The sequence below is a fragment of the Oryctolagus cuniculus genome, chromosome 15 (assembly GCF_051225735.1).
Source record: "Oryctolagus cuniculus isolate XC-2025 breed Fujian yellow rabbit chromosome 15, ASM5122573v1, whole genome shotgun sequence".
NCBI classification, from domain to species: domain Eukaryota; kingdom Metazoa; phylum Chordata; class Mammalia; order Lagomorpha; family Leporidae; genus Oryctolagus; species Oryctolagus cuniculus.
This window is the reverse complement of record NC_142881.1, coordinates 51,324,718-51,350,918: the sequence shown is the minus strand read 5'-3', so window position 1 is coordinate 51,350,918 and position 26,201 is coordinate 51,324,718. Positions and strand designations below refer to the sequence as shown.

Here is a 26,201-nt window from a genome sequence, read left to right as displayed (position 1 = left end):
AATCATCAAGAAAATACAAATCAAAACCGCATTGAGATGTCACCTCATTCATGTTAGACTGGTTGTTATAAAAACAACGAATGACAAGTGTTATCCAGAATGTAGACAAAAGGAAACTTGTACGTTGTTGGTGGAGATGCAAATTGGTATAGCCATTATGGAAAAAACTATGGAGCTTCCTCAAAACACTAAAAATGGAACTATTATGTAATCCAGTAATCCCTTTCAGGTATATACCCAAAGTAATTGAAATAAATATTTCATAGAGATGTTTACAGTCCAATGTACTTTGCAGCCGTTTTCACAATAACCAAGGTGTGGAAACAACCTAAGTGTCCTTTGATGGATGGATGGATGGATGGATAAGGAAAATGTGATTTCTGTACATATATATGTATGAATGTTATTCAGCCTTTAAAAAGGTGACACTTGAATTGCATCAACTGGATGAATTCAGAGGACAGGCTAAATGAAATAATCCAAACAGAAAAATAAATACCATGTGACCTTACTTATATATAGAAGCCCAAAGAAATCAAATTAATAGTTGTCGCTCCCCGTCTTCGTGGAGGAACAACACAGGACCCTGTGTTGTTCTTTTGTCTGCTCGGCCCTCCCCGGGTTTGCTGCTGGTTCTTCCCGGGTTGGCTACCGACCCTTCCACCTCCGTGGAAAGGCGGTTCCCCCTAGCCACTTTCCCCACTTCCGCGGGGGAGTGGCACACCGCCGGCCGGCTCTCTTGGGGGCTGCACAGGTGTTCCTCTTAGATGTTCCTGGTGCATGTTGTCTCTCTCCTCCTTTATAGTCCTCTTCCACCAATCCCAACTCTGCTACCCACACGCTGAGTACGCTGCTCTCCTCCAATCAGGAGCAGGTCCTACAGTTTATTGGTTGAACTGGAGGCAGCTGTGTAGAAGCTGTTTCTCCCTTCTCAGCGCCATATTGTGGGAGAGCAGATGCATAGAATAAGTCTTAATTCCAGTAACTTAGTCTAGTCCGGGTTGCTCCCCACAATAGTAACAGTAGTTTTGGGGGCCTGGCAGCTATGAACTCAATCCTGATCAGCCTATGAATGCAAGGAACCCAGTGACTTGAGCCATCAGCACTGCCAGGAAGCTGGAGTTTGGAGCTAGAGCTGGGTATTGAACCCAGGCACTCTGATATGGGATGTGTGTATCTTAACCATGAAGTCCAACACCTGTCTCTCTGCCTTCGTTCTTCTTAGTTCAGTAGGTTGAGCTAACACTATGAGTACTTCCTTTCCCTCATCCTTGCTCCTGGGTCAGTGCTTGTTTGCTACTGCAAAGTAAGAGTTATCATCCTCTTTCCCTGCTCCAGCTTCTCTTCCTCTCCTCACATATCACCCAATATCCCTGAATTTAACAATTAATCTGCTTAAGCAAACAGGTACTAGTCTATTTCTTAATATTCTAATCTATGGGAGTGCTTCAAAAAGTTTATGGAAAATATGTATTTTGAAAAAAAAAACACATGGATTTCCATGGTTTTCACCAAAATAAAACTTACCTTTTAATTCCATTTTGCATGAACTTTTAAAATCTCTTTATGTCTGAGGTTTTTTTTTTTTTTTACAAATTGTGAAATGCTATAAAAGTTTTATTATTGCCTCCATTACTTTTAATGTTCATACAACTTATCACCTATTTTCAGCACTGTAATTCTTACTATTCAAATGTCACTTGGATTTGGTACAATTTTCATTTTGCCAAATATAGATGCCTTTTATCATCTGCATCTTCTTTGTATTGCAGCAGTTTATTTCTGCTGAATTTCTGTGCTGGTGAAGCCTACCAATCTCTTCCTACATGTATACTTAATGTTTATCAATTCTAGCTACCATGCTACCCTCTTGAGTATAGATGTTCTTTAAAGTTCATCCTTTGCCACTATGTTCTTTTCTATTTAAGGCCATTTCCTTTGAGAATTCACACATTATCATGAATTTTAATCTCAATGTTTAAATTCTCAACTTTATCATGAAATTCTTCTCTCAAGTCCTGAATTGTAAACAAAAGCCATTGCCACATTTCGGGCTATCTGATGAACATTTTATCTGCATTCCCAAAATCATTTATAATTAATCAATTCCTCTCTAACACTGTTTCACTTTTCTAATTTTTCCCATTGTAGGTGCTAGCAGCAGTAGTTACCCAACTTTCTCATTTTCTTTTTACTCTTTAAATCAAACTATAAAATCAGACTTTTTCAGTACTCCTTGGATGTTTCTGTTTACTACTTCCACTATACTGAGTTCTAATCATTTTGACTGGATTATTGAAATCATTATGTATATATTCTCGCTACCCCCATTCTTTAGTCTTTATTGATACCAAGATTAACACAGTAAAACATTTTGTTAATCAGATTTGCCCAACAAACTAAATGGCTACCTATTTTTGTTCAATAGCAAAAGTCAAGCTACTGCAACTTTTTAGTCAGTGTTTTAAGAAGTTGCAAAGTAGAATTTTAAAAAGAATAATCTGTCCATGTGACTCCTAGGATGAATGGAATTTAGGAAGGCTAGAGTTTAAGAAGTTACTATAATCAAGGCAAGAAATGATCAACTCTTATGGGCTATGACAATGAAATTAGGGATGAAAAGAAAGCAATGGATTTGAGAGAGTGATGTTATAATCTTGTTTCTAAGACCATAAAAAAAGTCATGAAATTGAGCGGTCCATCAATATTATAAAAGATTAAGCTATTCATTTTCATAATACTGATGTTTATATACTATACATATAGTATTTAGTATGCTATAATATAGTAAAACATACAAAGAAAAATATATTTTAGATAGTTCCCCAATGTTTAGAGCTCAACAGTTATTTTCTGTATGAATAGATTATCCTTAAGAACTAAAGCAACTTCTTTGGTTGTTGCTATTCCATAATTTTTTCTTTTTTCGTTTCTTTTTAAATATTTTTTCCCTTTTATTCCCCCAGAAACCGTTCTTTTACATAAGGAATACAAACTTCATACTTTTCATAATTACTATTTTAGGAACAGGATGATTCTTCCACCATACCTGACCTCCCACCCACTCTTCCAGCTCTCTTCCTCCTCCCTTTCCTATTCCCATTCTTATTTTTTCTTTACTAACATCTATTTTCACTTACTTTTATACACATGTGATTAACTCTATGTTAAGTAAAGAGTTCAACAAATACTATGAAAAAAAAAACAAAAAACAAAATGGAAAGTGGCTCTCAGAATAGCCTATCTTGGAATATCCTCTGCTGCAACTAGTTAAAATTTAGAAGGTACTGGTGTTGGGGAGTGGGGGGAAGAAATATTTAGAAGAATGGAGAATAAAGAACTTCTCTTCAGACAGAACTATTCTGGGAGTTTTTCTCTTCATCTCCTTTCTCCCTTTCTCTTCATCTCCCTTCTATTCCATATCTAGAGTATTCTAAGATAGTGTTCAAGTGCACAGCCTTCCCTAAGTATCTTGTGAGGGAATCTAGGAAATAAAATATATGTGGCGAGAAGAGTTACAAGTATCTAATGTCACAACTACTTTGTCACAAGTGCCGGTTTGTTCTTGCCTGCACAGATTTATCTTTCTAGTTTTTAGTTTTTCATCAGGCTCAAAAATAATTCTTTACATTACTGACAAAGAGGATCTATAGTCCATTCCTTTAACAGAGCTCAAACCTGCTCCCTTTACACCCTTATTTTTTTAGTGTCCCCTTAAATATAACCACAGAAGTTTTCTGATGAGTCTTTCTCAAGAATTTTTATCTCAGCTGAATTAGAACTGTGATTTTTATAATGAACACGTTTTAGTTCCCCAATGTTCTTTCTGAGCTAAAATTAATGCCTGCAGGATCTCTAAAAGCACTCTCATTTTTCCTGAACATTCCCTAACCACCTCTCATATTGTATTGTAACATCAGAGATGTTATATAGTTCACATCTGCCATATACGCATAAGTATGAGAAAGGTTGATTTAACAATCACATCTTGCCTTGAGATTTTCTGTGTAATATTTAGGTAAACAAAACTACCACACTGCCTTCAATTGGTATTGATGTTACAGGCTCCATCCAAACTAGGTCTTCTCCAAGATCCATTATAAGAAAAATATTTGGGTGGGTAGAAGTTTATTACAGAGATTAGTCTGCCACTAAGACCCACCAAAGGATAATTTAATACTATGTATATCCATATGTATGCATGTGTGTCAGTATATATGAACTAAATACATATTACTCAGTGAACATTGAATTTCTTATGATGATACAAATAGAGACACTGCCCTTACCATCATTGCCAACTACTCCCAAGTTATCACTGTTATCTTAGAAGGTAAATAAATGGAGTTGCTTCTGGTTAATTGTTGTTCACGAGGAAAATATCATCACAAACATAACCTCAGTAGCTATTCATAGGAGGGACTTCAGCTAGAAAGGCCACGAGGGCCATGGAGACAGATGACTATCTCTTGCTGATAATCTTAAATAAGTCTCAAATCAGGGCTCCATTATTAGGAGACATAAATGAAGCCATTTATTTTACAAGGCTGTTCATTGTATAATAGTCACAAAGGTGTCAAATGCTCAAGATTGGGCAATTTATTTTACCACTGACTTTTCTGTGTATGAAACTTGTCCACATTAACTAAACCAAGTTGTATGTAAGTACTGTCTAGCAACTAGAAAACTATTTCCTTTTAAGATAGTCTTTTTTAATTTAAAGAGAGAGGCATCTCATTATAAGGAATCAAACATGTCTTCTCATTGTCACTGTTTCCTTACTGTCTTGGGGACACAGAAAACAGGTAAAGAGAGAGAGAAATCAAAACATAGTATTGCCCCCATTCTTCTTTTCTCTAGATCTCTCCAAATACTTCAGCCCTGTTTCAAGGGTATTATGTCCTTGTTATTCTCCAAATGTGTTCAGAAATTATACATTTTCTTCTTAAAACATAATGTCCAGAACTAAACACAGTATAATGAGGGTGGTCTTACCAGAATAGAGCAATTCTATAGCCATCTGAACTGTTTGATTACAAATAAGCACTTTTAAATAAATTACATGTTTATTCACATTCAGAAATATTCTTTGACTGTTTGACAATGTATGGCTATTTGTATTCATAAAGTCCTTCACAATAACTCATTTATTATTCCTCACAACAGTTTTCTTGAAGTTTTGCTTTTGTAAGCTGAAAAGAATGTCTACACCTCTTATTTTTACAAATCACAGCTGATATTAAAGCTAATTATGATTAACATATCAAAAATGAAATAACTGCTGCACTCTAGTTACATTTTATGTAGTCTCTTGGTTACTGTATGATCTTGAAGACTTTCAAATCAGGATGTGGCATGCAGCTTGATAATAAGATTTTCTATTTATGATATGTGTCATATAATCAAAGTATCTGTGGATTCACGCATTTTGTGGGACAGATCATGGGCTACTCTTCCATGGTGTGGAAGATGTTGACAGTCCATGAAATGCAACAAGGAAGCCTTATTTCAGGTATTTATAGAGCAAATCTCATAGTCTTGTATGGATTTAGTTGATGCTGCAGTAGTGATAAGAGTGTTTCTTTGGGCTTTAATGTGATAATTCTCTTATTACAGCACAGTTCTCCAGAGCATTTAATTTTTCCTACACATACACACACACACACACAAAAAAAAATGAACATCTAAAATAATGATCTATTTATAATATCACAAAATTGATGGTAAAGAACCCTTAATTCAACATAGCCAAAGAACAAATCTACAGAGACACTCCATGGGTACTAACTCTACAGAAAAAGTTCTGATACACCAGTAACCACAGTGATACAAATACAAAGTTAAATTCTAATTTATCAACTGGCAGAATTGAGCTTTGAAGACAGACCAAGTACATTTGGTTCATTCTTACCACATACTATATTCTGTTGTCCTGGTTTCTGCTCCATATTACTTCACTGTCTTATATTCATGGATCAATCTTTCTTTCTAGATTTTTGTCTTTTTTCCCACCTCACAATAGCCAAATGCTCTGTGATGGGTGGGGAGGAAAAGAGAACAAAATCACAAAGAGAGGATCCTCATTTTGGAACATAATAGGCCCTCAGTCAGCTTGTCTATTTCTCTCTTTTTTAATATACGTGAGCTCTCAGGCAAGTGTTCCTTCAGTAAATATATTAGTGTATATTCAGTCCAATCCATTTGTCTGGTGTCACATAAATAAGTCAGGCATCTATTGAGTGTTTAGCTGAAACCACACTAAAGCTTAATACACAACTGCTATGATTTTGCATATTTGTCCCCTGAACTCTTGCAGGAGTTGAATCCCCAAAGTCTTATGTTAATGGTATGTAGAGGGTAGAAACATAATCTAACTATGGTATTTGGAGATGGGGCCTTTGTGAAGTGATTAGGTCAAGTCAACAGGGTGGCATCCTCATGAATAGATCTAGTGATGTTATCAAGAGGGGAAGAGAGACTAGACAGATTTAGACAGACACATGTGCTCCCTTTCTCTTGCCATTGATGCTATGCACTGCCTCAGAATTCTGCCAGCAAGAAGGCCATCACTAGAGGAAGCCCCTACCCCTTATACATCTGGAATCCTGAGCTGAAATAGCTTATTTAGAAAGTTAACTTGCCCTAGGTATTTATAATAATGGAAATAATATAATAAAAAAATATAATAATGGAAAGTGAACACAACAGCTCATCATAGCTTCTTCCTGTGTCCCTACTGCAGCAGATGATACAAATGGTGCTTACTGGTCTCACCTCTTTATGGAAGAGAAGGAAAATCATTATGGACCAAAAACTATGACAGATCTTTCCCCCTACAACTACACGTAAGTTTGTTTCAAGGCTCTTGTTTGTATTTGCTGACTCCTAAGGCCTCGGTATCTTTGTTACAGTAATGGCTTCCCTAAAATTTCAAAGGGTAAACTTGTGAAGTTCCTTATACAACTGAGTTATAATTCAAAACTTCTTTCATCCTAGACTCCTCGACCAGATCTATCTGCTCAGATTTATCCCCAAACAGCTAAAACTAAATCACTTAGAACCATTTTCTTAAGGATTTATTTATTTATTTGAAAGTCAAAGTTACAGAAAGAGAGGGAGAAACAGAGCTTGCACCTGCTGGTTCACTCCCCAAGTGCTGCAATGGCCAGGGATGAGTCAAGCCGAGGCCAGGAGCCAGGAGCTTCATCCAGATCTCCCATGTGTGTACGGGGACCCAAACACTTAAGTCATCTTCCACTGCTTTCCCAGCAGGGAGCTGGGATATGAATTGGCACCCATATGGGATGGCCGGCATTGCAGGTGTCGGCTTTACACACTATGCACGATGCCCGACCCCTCTTAGAAACTTTTTAATCTTTTTTCTTTTCTTGCTTTCTGGCTTTTTTTTTTTTTTTCCTGGATGGTAGTGGCTCATGGAGAGCAGGTAGTAGTGGGAGGTATGCCACATCATTGGCTTAACAAGGATTAGATTAACAAAGTCCATTGATTTTCTTACTGCAATTTTACAAAGATTTTAATGCTTCCAATGTGTAAGGTATTAAGTGCTAGGATACAGAGAAATGTAAGATTTTATTCTGCATTTGAATTTACCCTTAAGAAGATTAACAATCTACTCCCATTGAAGGGACATCAATCTCTCACAAGTAATCTGTTTTTCATGATACTGTATTACAAATATTTTTTGTTAAGAAAGAATGAAATTAACAATTTTCTGCCATACCAATATATAGACCAAAAATAGGTAAACTGTGACATTGTACCTGTATACTAATTCATTCCTTTTCATTTTCCATGTTGTTTTAAAATGTACCAGTTGACCTAGACTTGGCCTTCAGTGTAGCAACCATGTACTTCAGACCATTCATTTAGAGAAGAGAGATAAAAAAAGAGGGAAGAAATAACAGGAAAACAAAATTTTCCTCAAGATATTTGTAAATATTGATGTTTCACATTTTTACATGAAAAATAGAGCTTAGATTAAGGTGAAATATGGCAGATGCTGTTAGAGTGAAAGAATTCATGTGCTGTACAAGCACAAATAAGTGAGAAATTTCTTTCAGCTAGGGGAAATCTATGTGAGTAAAGCACTTGTTGTGAGTGTTGTGTGAACAGTCAACTACAGTGCCATCAGGTTGGTTCTCCAGGCTCTACATTGTACTCTAAGTACTGCTTAGTCAATCATTTTGACCTGTACAGGGATCCAAAAAAGCGTTCATCCTACCTCTATAAACACTTTTTTTCCCCCTGTTCTCTGTAGATATATAAGAAAAAACTGCACTCTTTTACAGGGTTTAGGGATGAATGCTCTGTATACAATGAGCATTTAACAGTAATTAATATGAGACCAGGTAATAAAATTTTAATTTATTACAATGAAAGCATTTATGTATATCATAAATTACTTTCATATTATTTTTAAAACTGCTGATAAGCACTTTATTTTCTTATTTTGTCTTAAATAAAGCAGGTTGATCTGTCAATACTATTGTTTGAAAACCTGGGGTTCTGAATATGGATTCTTGTTGATTTTTTAAAGATTATATGTCATACTATAAATTCTTTTCAATGATTAAAATAAAAATTATCTAACATAGTTTCTTTATAACATATTCTGTGACTATTATATCGAAAGTATATGAGGCTTAGTCTCTCATAACCAAGAATTATATTTTTGGGTGCTGGCGTTGTAGTATCAGAGGTAAAGGCATTGCCTGCAACACCAGCATCCCATATAGACACCTATTCATATCCCTGCTGCTCCACTTCCAATCCAGCGCCCTGCTAATGACCTGAGAAAAGCAGCAGAAAATAGCCCAAGTTTTTGGGCCCCTGCCATTCATGTAGGAGACCTAGATGAAGCTCCTGGTTCTTGGTTTTGGCCTAGCCTGGCCCCAACTGTTGCAGCCATTTGGGGAGTGAACCAGTGCACAAAGATCTCTCTGTGTCTCTCCTTCTCTTGTAACTCTTTCAAATAAAAATAAATAAATTTTTTTAAAAATAATTATATTTCTATTCATTAAAACTATAGCAAATTCCATTTTTAAAGCTTCAATAATTCTTTTCTTTGGCCATACCTTCAAATAAAGCCTGAAAAAGCAAACTGGACCTGTTTTATAGATGCTACTTAACACCACAGCACATGCTTTCCCAAACAGATCTGCAAGTAATCTCGTTAGTCTTTATCTGTTTTGTTCTATCATATAAGTATGGTATATGAAATCCAGTTTACATAATATAGATTCACAATTGTCAATTTTTAACTTAGTGTGTTTTTCATAGCCAATATTCACGTATTTGTATGTATGAGATTTCCAATTGTCTATTCTCTGTATTTAAACTCCATGCTTGCAAATATAACAAAGTCCTTGTGTCTCCACTTAGTTCATTATAAAACTCTAAAATCTTTATTGTAATTCATAAGCAGTATTCTATTTGAAATGGAAGAAATTTATATGTTATTTCTATGAAGCAAAAACTCATCTCTGCCCAAATACTGTGAGTGGTAAAAGAAACTGGCTCTTTGTGCTATGATTCCAGGTCAACTTAACTTATAACTTCAACTGTCCGCAGACAAAATTCATAGCTGCCATAACCTGATTTTGCCCCTTGGATTATCTATAGTACATTTACCAAAAACACAAAGTGAGTGAAAATTAAAATGCCCTTAAAATAGCAAATTGGAATCTTTACATTCATAAGTAATTTCTTTGATGATGTTTACATAATTACTGTTCTGACTGTACCTGTTCAAGAAATGATGAACCATCTATCTTTAGAAAAATGAGCTTAGAGCTTTAGAAAATTAGTTCCTTTAGGTAACTAAGGAAAATAAAACAAAACAGCAACCTGATCATTATGCTTATATTAGTTTCTTTGATGAAAATAGAAATGTAACTTGATTACATAATCACTTGGAATTTCTATACATAGAAGCATTAGACTGAAATGTATATAGTGGTGAGCTGATAAACTGACTTTACAAAGCCCTGATCTATAATGTTTGCTAGTTTTTGTGGTACAAATACTTCCACCATGGCTTATCTCAGGATACTAATGGTTTAACAACCATTTCCAAAAATTCTTGAAATTTTAGGAATCAATTCTCACATGTACCCAGGGAATGCATAATTTCGTGACTTGGTTTGTCCCAGTGATGATGAATGCAGTGAACTGCATTAACGGTACCTTCTCACCTTGTACATACACATCCTGGGCCATGTGACCTTGTAGTGTCCTTCATTGATTTTCTGGACACTGCTAAGTGACTTGCTCTGGCCAATGAGAGGTTAGCAGACATGATACAAATGGAAGGCTTAAAATGTTCCTCCTCATTTTTACTGTTCTTCTTGAACCTGTGAACACATACCTGAACAGACAGAGCCAAATTGTTTCTGTCATTACAATTAATACCATCCTAAATCAGTTGACAGCCAGCCAATCCCAAGACATGTGAGTGAGTGCAGCCAGGACCAGTAAATCTGTCTACCTGTCCTACTGCTGAGCACAGATGCGTGAGCAAAGCAATCCCAGCTAAAATCAGCCCAGTCTGGCCCAGAGAGGGTAAGCCACACATATATGTGAGGCAAACGCATTCTTAAATTATATACAGCAAATAACCACAACAAATGTGAAATAAGATTATTTTGTTACTGATAACTGATACAATGGTATTATTTACCACATTGAATTAGGATGGAGAAAGATGTGTCCTATGTATAATTAATTACTTAATAGAGGAACTGAGAAATTTATGGAACTCTTATTTTCTGCCATTAGGGTCTTCAAAGTCATCTAGACACTTTTGGTGGCAGTAGAGTGCCCTAGTCAGTTAATTTTAGCTTGTAAGAGCGAAATGTTAAATTATCAGGAATCTAGCCAGCACCACCGCTCAGTAGGCTAATCCTCCGCCTGCGGCGCCAGCACCCTGGGTTCTAGTCCCGGTTGGGGCACCGGATTCTGTCCCGGTTGCCCCTCTTCCAGGTCAGCTCTCTGCTGTGGCCCGGGAGCGCAGTGGAGGATGGCCCAAGTACTTGGGCCCTGCACCCACATGGGAGACCAGGAGAAGCACCTGGCTCCTGGTTTCGGATCAGCGAAGTGCGCCAGCTGCAGCGCACCGGCCACAGTGGCCACTGGAGGGTGAACGAAAGGGAAAGGAAGACCTTTCTCCCTGTCTCTCTCTCTCACTGTCCACTCTGCCTGTCCAAAAAAAAAAAAAATTATCAGGAATCTTGCAATCTGGTTGCTTAACATGGCTGTTGTTAAAAATTAGATTGTATAACATAAAATATTCATAGACAAAAGTTTAAGTACTCAAAATATATCATTTTCTAAATATTTTACTACTATATACATTCTTGAGTTTATAAATATTTATCAGTATTTCAAAAAGACTATATAATAGTGTACTATATTTCTTTTCTCCAAACTCTTCAGTGACATAAAGTTGGAAGCTTAAAATTGGCCATAGTCAAGATATTTATTTCACAAACCACTTAGCTAATGCTAACCCCTCCCTCCACCCGGTTTTTAAACCTTTATTAGCATACCTCTGCAAAGCTCACAGACTTTAGCTCTGCCCTACAGTGAATACTGTGTCCCAGTACTTGAACTGCAATTTGTACAACTTTGGAGATATATCTAAGACATGATAGTTGGTATTATTAAAGATTCACAATGCTTACTGAGCTATCTCAGGGAATTTAGATCTTTAAATTTCTCATTTTACTTCCTATCAAATCCATCGAGAAACTAATCAAACTTTTTTCCTTCCTTTAACTTTTCCCATTCCTACTCAGAAATACCACTTTTTCTTAGTTCTTCAATTTATAAAAACCATTTTTGATCATTGAGCTCATTACTTCTCAATGCAACTATTTTCTGGTCTTATTCCCATCACCCTATGTGGAAGAGGTCACTTTGAGAAAGGGACAGAAGTGATGAAATGTCTTTCCAAAACCAGAGTAAGACGTAAGTTAAAGAGAGAGAGAATAAAAGGCAGAGAAAAAAGCAAGGAGAGGCAAACAGTCTACTGAGTGAGGGCACAGGCACTGAAGTCCAACTGTCAGGATCCAAACTCCAGTTCTGCTAAAAACTACTGTGAACAAGTTACTTAAACCCTCTGTAACGTGGTTCCTACTTTGATAGCATGAAGATAATAACTGGATCCATTTCATAGAGTTGTCCAATAAATGAATTAATGGATATATATAATATAATAATATATGTATATATGTATATTATATATATATAATAAAACATGCAGAAAATTACCTGGTACATTGTCAGTATTTTTTAAGTATTTATAGTTACTTCTTCTGTATACCAAAAGATAGGGATTTTCTCCCTGCAAACAACTTGGTGGATCACCATTAGTTACACACTTTAAGTCAAGACTTTATGTTAATATCTAAAGTAGCTCATTTACTTAATCTATTGAAAGAATTTTAAACTTTGGGGCAACAATAGTCAAAACTACTGTTTCTCAATTTCTAATTTTCTGCAAGTTTCATCGGGAGCTGCAGTTACAATACAGATAAATACAATAGACAGACAAACTTATTCAATCCTTCTGAAAGCACCACATATAAATCAATTGTGTGGGACTTGAGTCATAAGAGAGTTAGCTAAATGACCCTATGTGGGAGCAGGTGGCTATTTGGCCATCTGGAGACAAAGTCCATGGGATGAACTATTTGGGATCAAGAACCTAAAAAGGCACAGTTGACTTATCCCAAGGTGGTAAGTGATTTATATTTTAAAATATAATTAAATCTGTAAACCTTTATTCAATCATTATTGTAGAATTAAATATATATGATCCCAATGGAGATGGCCCTATTTTTCAAGTTTTCTATTATCTGGTGACTTAGAAGTAATTATGTGTGAGAATAATTTGATATGAGGTTTTTAGATGTAACCAAAGTTTAAAAACATGAAAAAAATGTATAAAGTCAAGGACAAATGATTGGTGTTTAATGGAATACTTACGATAATGCAATGTTGTAGTTAAGAAATCCATTGGCTGCAACTATAATCTGCTTGTATTCTCTTATTTTTCAGATATTGTGACTATTAATATATATTAAGTGTAAATATCTTCCTTGCTAGCTAGTATGTTTCTAGTGGCATCAAATTATGGGCTTTCACTAAGTTGTGCTCTTTATGAATTTCATACATTGTTACTATAATCACATTACCATCACATAATCAAGTTTGGATGTAAAAACTAGGCCAATTTATTATTGTATAATGTGAACTTCTAAATTCTAATATTAAATTCCCAACTTATTGTGTGAAGGAGAAAAAATGCCTTGAATAATGACAGCTGTACATAAGGAAAATCATACTTAAGGCTGAATCTATAAGTGCAGATAGTATGACATATGTAGATGACTTAGGAAGGATTAGTTACAACTTTTATATGAAATATCTTCTCTTATGCCAGTAATTTGGCAGACATAATTAAGTTATTTAATTGGTTTCACATGTTGGATTTTCTTATTCTTTATCTCCCCTCAAGTAGTCATTTGAGTATAGGGAGAAAAAATTATATATATATATATATATATATATATAAAATTTGTGTAAATGTGTATGTGTGTATATGCACACATGAAAAATAAAGTATAATAGTATGGTAAAAGTTCCTGAAAAATCATACTCAAAGTTATCTACCAGTTCAATGTTATCAGATAGCTTTCTTGTGATTCAAAGCCAAATGTTCATTTGTAAATCTCAATCCAATGGGGATGAGCAAACATGCTTCCTAAGTGGTCTGTTATGTGTCTTACAGTATCACCATTCTGTAAAAGGCTGAGTAAATGCATATGATATCAGAGAGCAATAGTTATCTAGGAATAGACACTATAGGACCACATAATCTACAAATAGGCACAAAAGTATGCTTACCCCTCTTTTTATCTTTATCTTCCACCTTCCTTCCTCTTCTGTATACAGACTTTCAATCCTATATATGCATGCCCTACTCTCACAAGAGAGGACTGAACTACCTGGATGATTCAGTTAGAGCAGACATATGTAAGGCAGTTTTTGAAATGTCTGCCCTCTTCCCGTATCAGCCTGGATTTTTCTGAAGGAGTGCCTCTTGCGCACATAGGGTTTTTGATGCCTCAGTCTGTGACTCATTGATACTGAATGATCAGCCTGGTGTTCTAGTTATCATCATAAACATCGAGGCAATAACTACCAAACTGTTGTATTTATAAAGATAAAAACACTAGTAGAAAACAGAAATAAAGTGCACAGTGAATTAATTGCTACATCTCATTCCCATACTCCGAACCAAGAGAAATATCCATCTATGTGTTATGTCCAGGAATAGTACCTGAAATAACTGGTGTGTTCACATAGGGAAGTGAGTGGGAAATAATAAAATTTATGAGCTCAAACTTGAGTCACATATTTGTGGATTTGATTTAAATAATAGTTCAAAAATGATTAGTGGAGAAGGTTAGTCCTTTCAACAAAGTTGAAATAATTTGAAATTTATATTTTTGGGGAAGATAACTTCATTCCATATCTCACACTATATATAAAAAAAGGATCGATAAACTTAAGTATAAAATCTAGAAGTATGAATCTTCTAGAGAGAACATAGGAGAAAATTTTTGTGATTCCATGTTACTGAAGGATTTCTTCAGTGTGACACTAAAGGCACAATCCATAAAAACTTAACTTTTTCAAATTAAATACTTCTGCACTTAAAAAGTCACCATTAAAGAAAAAGGAAAGGCAAGGTCACAAACTGGGATGAAACATTTAAAATGCATATATCTGATGAATGACTTGTACCCAGAATATCTAAGTAACTCTAAAGATGAATAGTTACGAAGCAAACAACCCACTGAAGATATACTGGTGATAAGTAAGCACTTAAAAGATACTCAATATCATTATCAGTTAGGAAAATACAACAGAAGCACAATAGTATTATCTCAGCACATCTATTAGAAGGGCAAAAACTAAAAGACTGATTGTACAAAGTGGGTGTACTGGAATTCTGATACACAATGGTGGAATTATAAAATGCTACAACTATTATGAAAAATACTTGAGCAGTTTCTGTTTATTCTTTTAAAAAATTATTTATTTATTTGAAAGAGAGGGAGCAAGGTAGGGAAGAATAGATAGAAGGAGAGAGGAAGAGAGAGAAGAAAAGAAGGGGAGAGGGATGGAGGGAGGGAAGGAGAAGACAAACTAATTACTGATTCACTTCCCATATGCCCCAAACAGCCAGGGATGGGCCAGGTCAAAACCAGAAATCAGGAACGCAACCTGCATCTCTCACATAGTAAACAGGGGACAAGTATCTGATCCATCACTACTGTCTTCCAGAATGCACATTAGCAGGAAGCTGAATCAGAAATGAAAGAAGCAGGACTGGAAGAAGGCACTCCAACATGGGATGCAAGGATCCCAAAAGCTCACCCTTCATGAAACACATGATCCAGCTACTCTACTCTTTTATGCAAGAGGATAACAAAGTTATGACCAAATAAACACATTTAAAAAATATTCACAGATGCATTGCTTGGAATAATCAAAACTCAAACCAATTTAAATATTCTATGAAATATCTGTGCAATGGCCTCAGCATTACAAAGAATATTGATATACATGGCAACATCAATTAATCTCAACATAAGTTCACTGAATTAAAGAAAAGCAAGAGTATGTACTGATCTCATTTAAATAAAAAGTTTATATTACAAATGAATTCATAGTGGAAAAAGACAAATGATTGTCTAAGGATAGAGTAGCACTGGGAGGGTAAAAAGAAGTGTAGGAAAGAAGGTGAACAGTGGAGTAGGAGGTACGTACTATGCGTGATGTTATATTTATTATTTTGGTTGAGGTGTTTAGTGGGGTATGTATACATAAATCAAAATGAATAGGATTACATGCTTCAAATACATGCATTTATTGTACATATATTTACTTCCAAAGATAAAATTATAAAGTTTTTATCTTGTCAAATATTATTTTATACTAAAAATTTTATTTGTAGGAGATACACATTGATTAACTAGTTTAATAGAAAATAGTTATAGGACATTCCAGGTTTGTTCACATGCTAGATATCTAAAAAAGAAGCAACAACTAGAGAGCAATTTGGTAAAACACAAAAATTGTTGTCAGAGTTATCAAAGATGCTTTGGTTTGTTGCCAGCTCTGTAGTATGCAGTATTAAATGGAATACATGAAAATATCTAAAATTATGCTAAGCTTAAAACAAGTTTATGAGCATAATGTGGACCTTTGCACATTTGGGAAGATTTATGAATAAACTTAACTTGGAAAACATAATTAGAATTTGAAACAAATGAAGCTGGGTCATGACAACTGACTTAGATTCAATGATTGAACACAGGGACCTATTAGGACGCTATTACTAGGAACTCCACCTAGAGAAATTAATTTTATTACAAGAAGAGGTCTAAGCGTCCACAGAGAATGCTGAATACTCTGCATATTTACATTTAACTAATTAAGAAACTCTGGGCAGTGGCCAAGCCAGCCTCATTTTTCCTGTAGTCAATTTTAAGGACACTTTCCTATCTGTCCCCTTGAACACTCCAAGTTCTTTATTGTGGTATGTAAAACAAAGGCAGAAAATGAATTGTTGAAAGCTGAGCACTCCAATTTGCCAAAATGATTTGTCAAGGAAACTGTGCATTGCCTGCTAATACCAGTTCCAAATCTATATATAGCTTGGAGAATGTGAATTCAATGAAGTTACTAAACTCCTTTCACTGAATCTTAATATCACTCTCAAACTGAAATTATGCAATAAAAATAATTATGCCCACTGCTTGTCAGGAACATATGTAGAACATGTCAGCCATCCTGATATACACTTTATGTTATGTAATTTTAATGTTCACAGGTCAGCAAAATCTGTTCTGTCCACTTATCGTCATTTTACAGAGAAGGAACATGGGAGCAGAGAACTTAAGTGATTTGCTGTGGGTCACACTGCTACTGAGTCACAGAGTCATGATATGAACCCTTATTTCTGACTTTCTATCACATGAATTTTCTTGTATATGATTCTCCATATCCTCTATTTTAGTTACTACCCTATGATAGTTTGGTTAATCAGTAAGAAATATACACAAAAGAGTATCAGTCAAAGGTATTTCTGAGCTGTGGGTAGAAGATAAACTCATACCATCAGCCAGAGTTGAGGTAGGTGTGAAGTACTGTCAGGAAAACACAAGGAGGCATGGATAATGTGACTGAATTTTAGATTTTCCTTTCTTGGTTCTTTTTTCAGTTGACAACATATTTCCTTTATAACTTGACTAAATAAGAGAAAGATGGGAAAATTCTCCTAAGATTTTTTTCTGAATTATTATATAAGATGATACATATTTGTTAGTACAAGATCTACTGAAACACAGGAAAAATAGCATCACTACCATTTTTATTAATAAGAAAGAAGTATACTTTAAAAAGATATATATATATATATGTGTATATATATATATATACACACACACTGAACTCACAGGCATACACCCAAGAGAAATCAAAGCATATATTCACACAAAAAAGCACTTTTGTACCAGAAAGTAGAAACAACCAAAATGTCCACAGACTTTTAAATGGATAAATGAAACCTATATTCACACAATGGAATATAACCCATCAATAAAAAATAATGCACGGATAAACACAGCATGGATGAAACTTGAATACATTATGCTAAGTGAAAAGGCCACCCACACAAGGCCAGATCCACATATTGTCTGATCTGTACTTCCAGGAAATGTCCAGAATGGCAAATATATAGAGATGGAAAGGAGATTAATGACTGCATAGGGCCTGGAGTTGGTGGGAAAGGGAAAGGAACTACGAATAAGGATGGAGTTCCATTTTAGTAGAACAAAGATCATTTAAACTTAAATTATGGTGATGAATCACAGTTATGTGACTATACTAAAAAGCATTTTATTGTGTGCTTTAAATGAGTGAATAGCATGTTATATGTTAAATATCTTAATAAATCTGTTTTTAATAAGATAATCATATAAAGAAGGAACATATAGTCAACCTGGTCAAAATAATCTGATAAGGAAATTTCCTTACAAAATTAAAAACAAAAGTAACAAAAAAAAAAAATTAATTAAGCCAGAAGCCAGGTGCTTCCTCCTGGTCTCCCATGCGGGTGACTAACTGTATATCAAGTTGGTAACTTGGTTGCACAGAAAAGAAATCTTTCAAGAAACTTAAAAACTTAATAATCTCACTTAGCTAATCCTCCGCCTGTGGCGCCAGCACCCAGGTTCTAGTCCCGGTTGGGGCGCCGGATTCTGTCCCAATTGCTCCTCTTTCAGTCCAGCTCTCTGCTGTGGCCCGGGAGGGCAGTGGAGGATGGCCCAAGTGCTTGGGCCCTGCACCCGCATGGGAGACCAGGAGGAAGCACCTGGCTTCTGGCTTTGGGTCGGTGCAACGCACCAGCCGTAGCAGCCATTTGAACCAGCAGAAAGGAAGACCTTTCTCTCTGTCTCTAACTCTGTCAAAAAAAAAAAAAAAAACCTTAATAATCTCAGTATATAATAGTGTAATAGTGGCTGATATATCTTTAATATAAACAGAAAAGAAAATGTACAAAATACTTAGTAATAACTTGGTAGTTATTTTATAATACATACATTTATGTGTTAAATTATCATGATTCATTTCTTATTTACTTCATACCTAAATAATTATGTTAATATCTTCAGGTATTCTTATATCTAAGTGAAATGAGTTATGGAAAAATCCTTAATCTTAGGTTTGAATTGTTTGTCTCAATATAAATTCATGATGTATTTTCAAATATAAATAATTAGGTCCTGGCTCTATCCCCTGAAAAATTCCTGGAAGCAATGTCAACAAAGTAGCAATTATCCCTGAGTCCAGACCAAGCTCTCCCTATTACTGTTCCGTATTACAAGGAATCAAGTCTCTTTGGAGAAATCACTGATGCCACATCCTGGCAAGAAATATGCCAGATTAGACCAGAATATCTCATTATGCTAGAAAGCAAAGAAGATCAGAGTCCACTGTGGTGGTTTCAAGAGGACTCAGGAGACAATTCTGAAAGACTGTTACAGGCCAAAGATGGGCATTTGTGCATCAAAAGAATATTGACACCAGTGTATTGAAACAAGTTCATTAAGATGCATGAGTTCAAAACCAAACAAAACACAACTCAGTGGTCACCTTTAAAGATTGTTAGAGCACCAAATCATTCTCCTGAAAACTGGAAAATAAAAGGGAAAAAGTCACGTATGTATTTCTCCCCCTTGCTAAACAAACTGTGAAATCAAAAAGTCAAGCCAAAGTTCTTAATAGAAGTTCAGCTAATAAATGCCAAAGCACAGACTTCAGAAATGCTCAGGTTGTAACACCTAATGAAGCAATGCCTTTTGACTGCCAAATCAATTAGGAGAAAGATTCTTGGGGAACTTCATAATGGGAATGGTAGGTCGACAACATCTGAATCCACGGATAAAATTTAAATTGTAAAAAGAGAGACAACAAGGCATATAGTGCTTCCTGATGTGACATGACCAAAAGTAGATAGTACCAACTCTAATGTATTTGTTCCTGGAATACTGAATTTGAGTTCAGTTAGTCATAAGTTATTTTATAGGAATTACAGAAGATAGAGCATGTTTGCTAAAAAACATCCCAGGGATGCAATAAGCCACACTCAAAATGAGGAAAATTCTATAAGACAAATGAGCCAGTTTTTAGCAAATAAATGGCATGTACTAACAAGGATAAAATGGGTTTCTGTTGGTGATTAAAACACATGTGAGACATTTTTCAACAAAATGCAATTTGTAGATTTTGTCTGAATCTTGACTAAGAAAATTGTAAGAAATTTGATTGGTGTAAAAATGAACTGCTTCTTGAAGTGTTAGGGGCACAGATGGGGATTTCAAACGTTTTTTGCATCAAAGTAAATTTATCTTTTAATTACATTTCCCAAAAGCTTTTTTTTATTTAGTAAATATAAATTTCCAAAGTACAGTTTATGGATTACATTGGCTCCCCCCCCATAATATCCCTCCCACTTGCACCCCTCCCATCTCCCACTCCCTCTCCCATTCCATTCATATCAAGATTCATTTTCAATTCTCTTTATATACGGAAGATCAATTCAGTATATAAAGATTTCATCAGTTTGCACCCACACAGAAACACAAAGTGTAAAAATACTGTTTCAGTACTAGTTATAGCATTACTTCGCATTGGACAACACACTAAGGACAGATCCCACATGAGAAGTAAGCACACAGTGACTCCTGTTGTTGACTTAACAATTTGGCACTCTTGTTTATGGCGTCAGTAATCTCCCTAGGCTCTAGTCATGAGTTGCCAAGGCTATGGAAGCCTTTTGGGTTCGCTGACTTCGATCTTATTCCGCCAGGGTCATAGTCAAAGTGGAAGTTCTCTCCTCCCTTCAGAGAAAGGTACCTCCTTCTTTGATGGCCCGTTCTTTCCAAAGGATCTCAGTTGCAGAGATCTTGCATTTAGGTTTTCTTTTTTTTTCCCAGAGTGTCTTGGCTTTCCATGCCTAAAGTACTCTCATGGGCTCTTCAGCCAGATCCAAATGCCTTAAGGGCTGATTCTGAGGCCAGAGTGCTGTTTAGGACATCTGCCATTCTATGGGTCTGCTGTGTATCTCACTTCCCATGTTGGATTGTTCTCTCCCTTTTTTATTCTATCAGTTAGTATTAGCAGACACTAGTCATGTTTGTGTGATCCCTTTGACTCTTAGACCTATTAGTGTGATCAATTGTGAACTGAAGTTGATCACTTGGACTTGTGAGATGGCATTGGTACATGCCACCTTGATGGGATTGTATTGGAATCCCCTGGCACGATTCTAACTCCACCATTTGGGGCAAGTCCGATTGAGCATGTCCCAAATTGCACATCTCCTCCCTCTCTTATTCCCACTCTTATATTTAACAGGGATCACTTTTCAGTTAAAATTTAAACACCTAGGAATAATTGTGTATTAATTATAGAGTTCAACCAATAGTACTAGAACAAAAAAAAAATACTAAAATGGATAAAGTATTACATTGTACATCAACAGGACAAGAGCTGATCAAGTCACTGTTTCTCATAGTGTCCATTTCACTTCAGCAGGTTTCCCCTTTGGTGCTCAGTTAGTTGTCATCAATCAGGGAGAACATACGATATTTGTCCCTTTGGGACTGGCTTAATTCACTCAGCATAATGTTTTCCAGATTCCTCCATCTTGTTGCTTTGATTGTATTGAGATATGTTCCTTCCATACCCAGTTTGCTTAGAGTTTTCATCATGAAAGGGTGTTGTATTTTATCAAATGCTTTCTCTGTGTCTATTGAGATAATCATATGGTTTTTCTTCTGCAGTCTGTTAATGTGGTATATCACATTGATTGTTTTGCGAACATTGGCATCCCTGCATGCCAGGGATAAATCCCACTTGGTCTGGGTGGATGATCTTTCTGATGTGTTGTTGCCATCTATTGGCCAGAATTTTATTGAGGATTTTTGCTTCTCAGACCACCATGGAATGAAGGTGGAAATTAGCAACTCAGGAATCCCTAGAGCATATGCAAACACATGGAGATTGAACAACATGCTCCTGAATGAACAATGGGTCATAGAAGAAATCCAAAGAGAAAGCAAAAACTTTCTGGAAGTAAATGAGGATAACAGCACAACATACCAAAACTTATGGGACGCAGCAAAAGCAGTGTTGAGAGGAAAGTTTATATCAATAGGTGCCTACATCAAGAAATTAGAAAGGCACCAAATAGATGAGCTTTCAATGCATCTCAAGGATCTAGAAAAACTGCAGCAAATCAGACCCAAATCTAGCAGGAGAAGAGAAATATTTAAAATCAGAGAAGAAATCAACAGGATTGAATCAAAAAAAAATTATAAAAAATCAGCCAAACAAGGAGCTGGTTTTTTGAAAAAATAAGCAAAATTGACACCCTATTGGCCCAACTAACTAAAAAAAGAAAAGACCCAAATCAATAAAATCAGAGATGAAAAAGGAAACGTAACAACAGACACCACAGAAGTAAAAAGAATCATCAGAAATTACTACAAGGACTTGTATGCCAGCAAACAGGGAAATCTATCAGAAATGGATAGATTCCTGGACACATGCAACCTACCTAAATTGAACCAGGAAGACATAGAAAATCTAAACAGACCCATAACTGAGACAGAAATTACATCAGTAATAAAGGCCCTCCCAACAATGAAAAGCCGAGGACCAGATGGATTCACTGCTGAATTCTACCAGACATTTAAAGGAGAACTAACTCCAATTCTTCTCAAACTATTCAGAACAACCAAAAGCTTTTTTAAGTACCCTAATGCTCATATTTTAAAATAGCTATTACCTAAGATTTTGAATTTCTACAACACAAAGAAGTTAAAAATATTTGTGATGATGTATATAGCAATTACCCTGACCTGACCATTACACATTATACACATTACAGAAGTATCACAGTGTATCCCACACAAATGTACAATTACCATGTGCAAATTAAAACCATTTTTTAAAGATTTATTTATTTATCTGAAAGAGTTACACAGAGAGAGGAGAGACAGAAAGAGAGAGAGAGAGAGAGAGAGAGAGAGAGAGAGAGAGTGACTCTTCCATCTGCTGGTTCACTCCTCTTTTGGCTGCAACAGCCGGAGCTGTGCCAATCCAAAGCCAGGAGCCAGGAGCTTCTTCCAGGTCTCCCATATGGGTGCAGGGGTCCAAGGACTTGGGCCATCTTCCACTGCTTTCCCAGGCTATAGCAGAGGGCTGGATCGTAAGAGGAGCAGTCAGGACTCGAACCAGCGCCCATATGGGATGCTACTACCACAGGCTTTACACACTGTGCCACAGCACTGGCACCCACCATTTTTATAATGAAAAAAAGTGTTTGGGTATAGAGAGTTATCAACTTGATAGAAATGTTATGTACTTGTATAGGATTATTGATAGGTTGAGCTGTTAGTCTAGAAAACTTCTAAGACTCCTTCTTGAAGATGCCAAATCCAAACGTACTCAAAAAACCACCCAAATAGGAAATATATCCAAGTATGACAAATTCTGTATATAAAGATATCTGTATCTTTATCTACTCAACAAGAAATGAAGACTTGGGCCCAAAGACATCTACTCAACAAGAAATGAAGACTTGGGCCCAGTGTTGTGGTGCAGTGTGTCAAGGTACCACTTACAATGCCAGCATCCATTTCATAGTGCCAATTTGAGTCCCAGCTGTCCCTGATCCAGCTCCCTGCTAATGTGCCTGGGAAGGCAGTGGAAGATGGCCCATCTGAGAGAACTGGATGGAGTCTCTTACTACTGGCTTCATCCTGGCCCAGACCTGGCTGTTGCAGCCATTTGAGAAGTGAACAAGGGGGCAAAAGATCTTTATGTATCTCTTCTTTTCTCTCTCACTCTCTCACTCTGACTCTCAATCTGCTTTTCAAATACATAAATGAATGTTGGGGAAAAAAAGAAGTGAAGACTGTCTCTGCTATTTGAATATGGCTGTCCCTATAACTGGCTTTGACAAATGTTAAGTTGGTGAAAATGGTACAGTATGACTTCTGATTCTAGCCCTTAAGAAAGCCACTACTTCCTCTCTCTTAGATCCTGGAACCATTACATAAAATGAGCCAGCTACCTTACTAGAGAGGGAAAAATAAACAGAGAAAGATGTCCACCCCACACTAACAGTTCCAGTTTTCTCAGCTAAGCTGCCAGATATGCGCATGAAGACACAGACGTTCAAGCCTCAGCTGCACCGGTACTATGCTTGAGCATAGGACCCAACTGACCCATCAGCTGCTACCAACCATGGGAATGACCACTGCAGATCCCACATGGAGAAGAGCTACTCCACTGAATCCTATACCAATTCCTGAGCAAATATGATGGTTGTTGTTTTGAATCCATTATTTGGGACTAGTTTCCCATGCAGCTATGGATTACCTGATATACACAGGATTAAAAAACAAAAACTGATGTAGTCTTGGACTCTACAATTGTTGATACTTAAGCTCATATTTGAACCAATAATGGTTTGCTTCACAATCCAACTAACTGCAAATATATAAAATTGAAGAGAATCAGAAATCTGAGCTCAAAGATTCTCTCTACAAGGATTTAAGGTTTGGGAATAAGTGGGTCAGATGTAACCTGAGTTAAACTCAAGTCTTAAGTAAAAGCATATAGCTAAAGAGGAAGGAGACATAGCTAGAAACTAGTCTTCTCTCTCTGATGTGTTGAAAGCATTTTCTTTCTTTCATTCTTTTCAACATAAGAGACATGTGATATTAAAAAAGAGGAGAGATATATAGGGAAACTGCCAATGACAAGAAGATAAGAGTTCCACAGATATAGGGAATCATGCCCATATGTATTTGCATTTCTCATACTCTTGACCCTATCATCCTAATGAAACTTCACACAATCCCATATCTTCAGCTCCAGTGTCTGCATGATCATCATCCCTGTTGTGTCTCCACTTCAGGAAAGAGAAATGAATGGAAGATAATGAATCTAATCTATAGGGAGATAATACGGATACGGAAAAGGGAACACAGCCAAGGAAGAAGAGAAGAAGTGGAGAAAGTATGAGAATAAAAAGAACTCTTGGCAAAGATTGAGAGAGGCTAAGGGTATTAAGGATTTGAGGCAATTTATTGTTTAGAAAGAACTTTAATGAGATTTATCTAACTTAATCTTTGTAACATTTGCTAATGGTATTTTATTATCCACATCATATGGGTGAGGAAATATGAGTGGGGCTGAAAGATTACTACTCGATAATTAATTTTTTCTATTATAATATTTTCTAAATGCCCACTTTTTATCAGTCACTATGCTAAGTGCTAGGAATCCAATTCTTAGCAAAAACAAAACAAACAAAAACATCATACCTGTCTTTGTAACTTAACAGAAATTACTTAAAATCACTGAAACTAAAGTTGCAATAATTCACTGAACACGGTGCTATGAAAACAGAATAAAAGGATTTGATCGAGGCAGATTATTCTGACTAGTTTTTGACAAACACCTTGCAAAGTTGCCTCACCTGAATCTAGGCTATGAATACATTTCACCCATTTATAATTATACATTTAAAGAATCACATGCATTTTTCAAGTCTCTTTTACCTTTTAAACAATTAACTAAGTTTCCCAAGGTAGTAATATAAACCTTCCTTATGTCTATGCACAGAACTTCCTACCTCTAGGTTGCCACAGTGTATTGGATCAAGATTTTAAATACTATAGCTTTTAGTCAAGAACTGGCTAATGAGGTCTCTTAGGGATTTGGGGGGGAAGTTGATTCTAGTCATGAGAATTTACCCACCTCTTGTTCAATTTTGAAAGTATCATGCACAGTCAGCAGGAAATGATGAAAGTCTGTGCCTCCAGTACCTAGGGTTTCCCTTTTCTGAGACTTCTCAGAGTAATTATTAGCTTTATGTACCACCAGGTAGAAGAGACTGTGATTAGACAACATTTATGCTCACAAACTTCTGTCCTAGAAGAAAAGCATACAATACAACCACTGAACACCCAGTAGTACTTCTACTCTAAGGACAAAAGACATAAACACTGTCTTCTCAAGTAACCCCAAAGGGCTTCAGATTGTTAATTCATGAATCCTGTAAAAAGCCTATGACCAAGATTGATAAGAACAGGAAGCTCAAATACAAAAGCATTCAATGGATGTATTCTGGATTCCCCAAACTGAACAGGAGCTAGAATTGTGAAGCTCCTTTTTCTTAAAACAAGGGCTTCTGAATGAAAAGATCAGTGTTTATCTTTACTGGAAATGCAGATTCCTTTAACCTCAGTGCTAATTAATCTCTTTAATAGGTTGTTTCTCCATCTTTCATGTTTTATTGGAGAATCTGCACACAGAGTTATGCTTCACAAACTTTGATTATTACCTGGAACTTGAAGTTTGCACGTTATATAGTAAGTCCCTTTTATATTGTTTTGCTAAGTATTTTTCATATAACAGTATTTAGACATAAGTGTCAATACGGTCTTTTCAGCCTACTCTTTGTAAGTTTGTCTTCATATCCTTTTGATCTGCCTATAATAAATTCTTAGATACCTTACACTTAT

At 36.0% G+C, this 26,201-nt stretch overlaps 1 long non-coding RNA gene across 1 annotated transcript in view; it reads left to right on the top strand.

Annotated features, from left to right (window-relative positions):
- LOC149121993 (uncharacterized) overlaps positions 1 to 26,052 on the top strand; it is a 35,293-nt gene extending 9,241 nt beyond the window's left edge. Inside the window, exons 2-3 of the long non-coding RNA XR_016222203.1 lie at positions 6,743 to 6,845; positions 25,947 to 26,052. This is a non-coding gene — a long non-coding RNA (uncharacterized LOC149121993). The remainder of the gene's footprint in view (positions 1 to 6,742; positions 6,846 to 25,946) is intronic.
- The last annotated feature ends 149 nt before the right edge of the window (positions 26,053 to 26,201 follow it).